General features: G+C 45.0%; 1 pseudogene; it reads right to left on the bottom strand.

The window, feature by feature from the left end:
• Positions 1–6793: 6793 nt before the first annotated feature.
• Positions 6794–6911, bottom strand: LOC124726477 (annotated as a pseudogene).
• Positions 6912–7394: the final 483 nt, after the last annotated feature.

Here is a 7394-nt window from a genome sequence, read left to right as displayed (position 1 = left end):
TCACTTGTAAATTCTTGTTCAAGACCTCAGTCAGATAGCTTATCTAAATGTTAGTTATAAGTTTTTCATATAACGATCTGTTGAAGGCTCAAATGACGGCGAAACTGACACTCATACCACACGCACATAGTGTTATGCAGGTTAGATTCCGGTTACTGATAGCCCAGGTTGCTTATCGAGCCCATTTTCACAGGCGAACATAGGCTATATTTGTTGTAGGTATGTTACATATTTGCTGTAGGTACATTACAATATACTTACTGGATTACATATTTCAGATTCTGACATATACAGTATTCTCTCACCTTTCGTATAGTTGTTCTATCAACTCGTTCATAATGCCTAAGACTGCCAATGATTTAGATTGTCCATGCAGAAATGGCTTCTCGACACACACATCTAATATGTGTTACATTTAAAAAAATATCCAGCCCTACATTCCTGCTCGGCTGCTGCTTTTCATGTTATGATGTATATCTAAAGCTAATGATTTTATGCTGTTAATCAAAAGGTAATAAGACAATGTAATACTCAGTTCTGCGCCTGTTTTTATTCTGATCACAGGTTTTACTTGATTAAAGTTAGCTAAAAGCCTGTCTCCTACTACTCTATCGAAACTGAATTTACAATGTCAATGTTATAGACATTCATGTCCGTGTCTGGTTTCATCAGTTTGAGCGTCTCTGTCATTCATTCTCGTCCTTTCGTCTCGCTGTCTTTCGGGCCGAGCATCCCTATTGTCGTTATAAACTCTGAACAGCAGTTGTTACATTATTCGGTAATTTCCAAGAATGATTGCCTATCGAAGTCGCGGGGTCCAAACGATACATATCGAACGTGTGATTGTAAGTCGATCATGCGACTCTGGCGGCGGGCATTGTGAGCATGATTATAGTGGTCACTACTGCAACGACAAAAGAAGAGCGCTACAATAATACTTGTAACTACAAAGGAGACTACTTACCTTACTCGTTGTCGGTGTTGTCATGTGAAAGTCCATGTGATGTACCTTTTTGCCATAGCCTGGGTAAACTCTGGCAATATCACGCAAGAATATCGGCAGAGTGTCACATTCGTCAACTTTTCCCTGGAAACGCAAGTTGTGGAAATAGAGGTAATGAAACAAGTACAGTTCGCCTCTTTGTCCTGGATGCCGTTCTCTTTTAATGGAAGACTTCACACATTTCCATAGCCGCTGAATGTTCTGCATGTGCACACTGGGGTCATCTGAAGACACGAACTCTACAGAGGGGTTGATGAACTCAGCTTTCAGAGTCATGTAGGACTGAAATCCGTCTGTAATGACTTTATACCAGGCAGTATGAAGTGCTTTATCAGACCCACTAAAATGACTTTGTCTCTGGACAATACTCTCACAACGAAACACTTCCGTGACGCACTTTGTATTCCACCGAATACCCAGATATGATCTGTTTCACTCTTCGAAGGTCGTCCTCTCTGGTTCTTCCTTTTAGCTGTATGAGATTCGTCTATTTCCACAACTTTACTTGGTCCACCAATTGGTACACTGTCGTTTGTCACTACCATATAACAAATTTCTCCGCAAAACCCGAAATAGTTACACATGGTATTGGTATTAGCAGGTAAGTCAGTTTCCGATGCTGTTGCTTGCAAGGTGTAGTCTCCAATCCAGTAAGATAGAAGAATTATGTTGGTCTGGATGGATAATTTGGAAGAGTCGAACCACGTATTCTTTTGACACCCGTTCGTTTTCCTCACTGTCCGCAATGAAATTGTAACGGTATTTCAGCATCGAGACTCCTTTTACGAAGTTTTACACACTTCGCACCACCCGTCTACAGAGCCCCTCCTTTCCTTGCCCGGTAGTACACATTTGCGACAAAAAGTCAAACGCTTTTCTATGCTGTATAAGCACGGAATTAGATTTTTCCATGTGTGAAAATCCACCGAAGAAACGTTAGGAACTCCAGACATCCGATTCACAATCGACATAAATCGTCTGCGTTTCCCAACCAACTCACAAATAATTCGTGGAGGTTTGTAATTTAGAGCAACTAAAGGAACGATGGAAAACATGATCAGTTACTTGTGCTCGTCATTTTTATCTAACACCCGCCACCAGAGTCGCATGATCGACTTACAATCACGCTTTCGATATTTCGATATGTATCGTTTGGATCCTCCCCTCGACTTCGACAGGCAATCATTCTTGGAAATTACCGATTATTCAGATACGCCCACTATACTGAGTCCCGACGGCGTCCATCCAACACGTCTTGCGGGTGTAAGGCCTCCACTGAACGTCAAAGAATTTTTAATTGTGACAGAAAATTTACAGCCCTAGTGTAATCTTGATTTCAACATTAAAATGCTTAGTGATCGTGGACCCAGCGTAAGAGAAATAAACTTAGTTCTCTTAAACTCAGACAGTTTGAATACATAAAAGGTGTGATGGGCAAAGCTCGTACCATCGCCCACTAATTCGTTGATATATTGTTCACATTAGATCATTTTAATGCTTAATTACCTGGAATGTCATTGGAGCTGTCCTGAGCGTCCCCATATTTCCAGTACCAACAGCGGCTGTGATTTGTGCCCGATGTCAACAGACCAGCGCTGGAGCGACCAGCGCGAGCGTCGAAGCGCGTCGCCTGCCGCGAGCGCGTTTCCGGTTAATGGGTTTCCTGCGGCACCCATTGTTGCCAGCAGTCCGCATCCGACCTTTCCGAAGGTCGATAAAGTGCTCCAGCTCGCCCAGCTGTGCGCGACAGCGAGCACGAATACCTCCCATCCTCCTCCTAAACTGGAAGGAGGAGGGCAGCTAATGCCAGCATAATTGTCTTTGAGTGTGTTTGTATCTGCTGTAGAACTGTATAATTTCTTGTTCTAGAAATACATGTAATCACCGCTTGCAGGTTGTTCTTCATCTGGATGTGAAACAGCCGTTCACTGGACAGAATGTGTTCAGGTCTCAGGGTGTGCGGCTGAGGAACCACTCAGCTAACCCAACATACAGGGATTGGACAAGAACACGGAAACACAAAAAATGCAACGTGTTACCACGCCAAACACAGTGCAGGAAACATGTTGGGAATGGAAGCAGCTTCCAGTTGGCGCTAAATGGGTAAATACAGGTCGTGACTGGTTTCCAAGGAATTTTTATACCGTTCTTCCAGTAAAATAGTGGAAGTTAAGGAATGATGATGGAGGTGCAGAACTATAACGCACCATTCTTTCCAAAGTAGACCACACAGGCCCAATATTAGTATATCGAGATCAGGTGACTGTGGTGACTGGAAGAGATTCGACAATTCATCCTCGTGCTCACAAGGCCAGTCCTGGACTATGTGAGGTGTGTGGTCAGGGAGCAGGTCGCGTCGGAACAAAGCATTACCAATGGGGAACCAACACTATAGCGTAGGATGGAGCTGATCATTGAAAATGGTCACATGACGTTTGGCAGGAATGCGACCTTGCAAAGCAACTGTGGGGCCTATGGAATACCACGATATGGTTGCCGAAATAATCACCGAACTCTCGGCCGCGCGGGATTAGCCGAGCGGTCTCAGGCGCTGCAATCATGGACTGCACGGCTGGTCCCGGCGGAGGTTCGAGTCCTCCCTCTGGCATGTGTGTGTGTGTGTGTGTGTGTGTGTGTGTGTGTGTGTGTGTGTGTTTATCCTTAGGATAATTTAGGTTAAGTAGTGCGTAAGCATAGGAACTGATGACCTTAGCAACTTTTGACCGAGCTTACATCCGAAGAGTGGAATGTAGCGGGAGTTTGGTTCAAAATGTTCAAATGTGTGTTAAATCTTATGGTACTTAACTGCTAACTGTATGAGACAAGACTCATCCGGCCTGAGTACTTTCTTCCCGCCGGCCGCTGGTGGCCGAGCGGTTCTAGGCGCTTCAGTCCGGAACTGCGCCACTGCTACGGTCGCAGGTTCGAATCCTGCCTCGGGCATGGATGTATGTGATGTCCTCAGGTTAGTTAGGTTTAAGTAGTTTAAGTTCTAGGTGACTGATGACCTCAGATGTTAAGTCCCATAGTGCTCAGAGCCATTTGAACCATTTTTTTGACTTTCTTCCATTTCTCCACAGTCCAGGTTTTTTGGCTTTGACACCATGTTTTCTTCTTACGACATTTGCATTACTGAGGAGTGGCTTGAGGATTCCAGATCACACCGCAATTTCCGGCTTATTGAGCTCCCTTCGTGGTATTCAGGCGCTGACAGAGTTTGCGAGTGCGAAGTTCTCCTCTGTTCTCACTTACGCAGTTGTCGTCCCCTTATTTTCCGTCACAATCCTCTTCCATACCCGTCCGTCACCATTCTGGGAGAAGCTTTCTTCTGCGCTGTGACTTAGCGGAGAATGTTTCTTCGCTTTCCCTGTATACACTATGAATATTACATACGGAGCTTCTTGAAACACCAAACACTTCGGCTATATAGATTACGAAGCCCTTAGCATCGACATTACGCACTCGCCGCAACACAGAACACTGATGTGATCGCGACTAACACTTGCAACGTATTGAGCATATTGCACAAATGCTGTCCGTGGTCCTTAGAACAGTGCAACCTGCAAACCAGGATGTTATCTACATTTATGTTCAATCATGTATTTCTCGTGGTGGCTCCATATTTTTAACCAACATTTGTATAAACACAGAACAAAAGCAGACGTATCACTAATATCACGCACCACTCCCTCTAGCCTTGGCAATGAATCAGTCCAGTAACAAAGCGAGTCTGTTATTGCTTTTCAGGTATGCCAGCAGAATGCTTGGAAGTAGGTCCAAATAGTCCCACCACATTTTCTAAGAGAACAAGATCAGGTGATTTAGATAGCCTATCGAGGAGCGATAGTACGCCTGAGTGTATTCCTCTAACCAGGTACCAGGTGTAGAAGTATGAAACCGGAATTTGGTTGAGTAATTACACGTCTGTTAGTTGAAACTGATAAACAACATTTTATTCAAAATAATCTCCATTGCTATTTATACATTTCTCCCACCTCTCCGGCAGGCTATGAATGCCACGCCAAAAAAACCTTCTTTCGAAGTGGACCAGTCAGCGAGTCATTTTCGTACATTTTGATACGAACTGAAGCGTTTTTCACCGAGCGCGTGTCCCAGTGATGCCAATAGATAATAATCAGACGGAGCCAAGTCTGGAGAATAAGTCACATGCCCCAGTATTTTTCAACTGAACGCCTCGGTCGTTTCCGTGACTCGTTTTGCTGTGTGATGGGGCGTTTCATGGAGCAATATGACTGTGTTGCCTTTTTTCATATTCCGGTCATTTGCCGTTGGTAGCAATCAGTGTTAAAGGTTCCACCAGGTCATAGCAGCGCATAATAGATGACACCTTTCTGATCCCCACCAAACACAGAGCATTGTCTTCTTTCCAAAGCGATTTGGTCTTTGGATGTCGATGGTTTGCCTAGATTCACCCACGTTTTACGACGCGTATGATTCTCAAAATAACTCCATCTTTTATCACCTGTCACTATTCGATGGATAAACGACTTTCTTTTGTATGTGGCGAGCAGCATTTCACAAGTGGTCTTTCGATTTGCTTGCTGTCTTTTATTCAGTTCATGCAGAACCCATTTTCCCCACTTTCCGAACCTTACCCGTCGTTTTCAACCTGTCGAGTTTCAGTATCATCTTCATCCAGTAAGGCTTGCAATTCGTTGTCTTCGAACTTTTTCGGCGGTTTCCCACGCTCGACGTTTCTCACGTCAAAATCACCACTTTTTAATTTTTTGAACCACTCGAAACACTGTGTTTTCCCAAGAGCACGTTCGCCGGAAGCTTCGACAAGCATTCGATGCGATTCTGCAGCAGTTTTCTTCAAATGATAACAGAGAGAGAATGCTGTCCGCAAATCGTAGTTAGTAAGCACAAAAACTCGACATGTTTACGGGTTTGAAACAGATACAGATATTTCGAACTTGGGTTACTGAGTGTTGACATTCGTCGTCAGCCATTACAGGAAGCAGATGGCGCTGCAGTCGCGGTCTCGCGGGCTATACACTGACAGCTAGCACCATCTAAAGCGAAATTCCCGTTTCGTACTTCTACAACTGATATGTGCCGCAGTGCGAAGACTGCTGTTGTTATTCTGAAAGATGGGCGTCTCGACAGTATACTCATCTTCACGTAGGAGAAAGGGCAACAGTTGGTCTAAGTGAATACTAAAAGAAACATCCTGGTTCACGGTGATTATAACTTTAAGGGGTAGGCCCATGACGTGATAAGAGTACCACCAAACAGCAAATGATCACCTTTGACATGAACTATACCAGTGCTCGTCATCATGGCCAAGGTCGCTCGCGCTCGATCCGTAGATTAACGGTTTGAATCCTGGTGCTGGAAGAAAGTTTTACCGCCAGTATTTGGCGAGTAGGGTGAGGAGAGGTGGAGCGTCAAGTTTTTGATCACCAGACTTTGCGCCAATGTCTTAGTTTAAATACGAAACCTCTCCACAGTGTCTCACGAAGTCAGGTCTGTGACATTGCTGATGGTGATTTGTCCGTCGGATGGGGACGATAAAATCGGCGGCCTCTTAGGTGCTCTTCGAGAGGAGTGGACTATGTGCCGTCACCGGGTTTTCATCTCCAACACGAACACGATGCTACACTATACTACACTACAGTACTAAACTAAACTAGACGAAACTCCGTCCGAACAGGCCTTGGAAGTCCCAACGGCATACCTCTCTCCCGGCCATATATCAGTTTACGAGACCACTTCTCTATCAAGTGGTTCCTCAGTTTGCCTCACAAGGGCTGAGTGCACCCCGCCTGCCAACAGCACTCGACAGACCGGATGGTCACCCATCCAAGTGCTAATCCAGCCCGACAGCGCTTAACTTCGGTGATCTGACGGGAACCGGTGTTACCACTGCGGCAAGGCCGTTGGCACACTACACTACAGCACCCACCTACCCACACCCACACACAGTACTGTCTAGCGTAGGTGACTAAGCTGTGTATATACACAAACTAATACACGTACGCACAGAAATCTCATACTTCGCGAAGGAAAGGTGCCTGCGGCCGTGAAGGATAGAGACAACCTTTCCAATTAGGCGGCTGAACCTATCCTTTTTTAAATGATACCAGTGATCGTTCAATTGCGACCCGCGGGCCGCATACGGCCTGAATCAGTCGTGTTTTATAATAATGTGTCTAGCAATGACAGCGGAATCCGAAAACGTAAACTAACGGTAAGAGCTTCTCAAGAGTGCAGTTTCCCTACTCAGCAACAAAGAACTTATGGAGACAGTAAAGCTTGAAAATTTGCTAAATTATTATCGACGTCGGTGAATTGGGTCATGAACTAATTAAAGCTGGCGGCTTACCTCAGGGGCAGGCGCGTAAGTAGCGAAACCACTGTGGGGTTA

Source organism: Schistocerca piceifrons, chromosome 1 (assembly GCF_021461385.2).
Source record: "Schistocerca piceifrons isolate TAMUIC-IGC-003096 chromosome 1, iqSchPice1.1, whole genome shotgun sequence".
NCBI classification, from domain to species: Eukaryota; Metazoa; Arthropoda; class Insecta; order Orthoptera; family Acrididae; genus Schistocerca; species Schistocerca piceifrons.
Note: the sequence above shows the minus strand (reverse complement) of the source record. Positions and strands in the feature narration are given on the sequence as shown.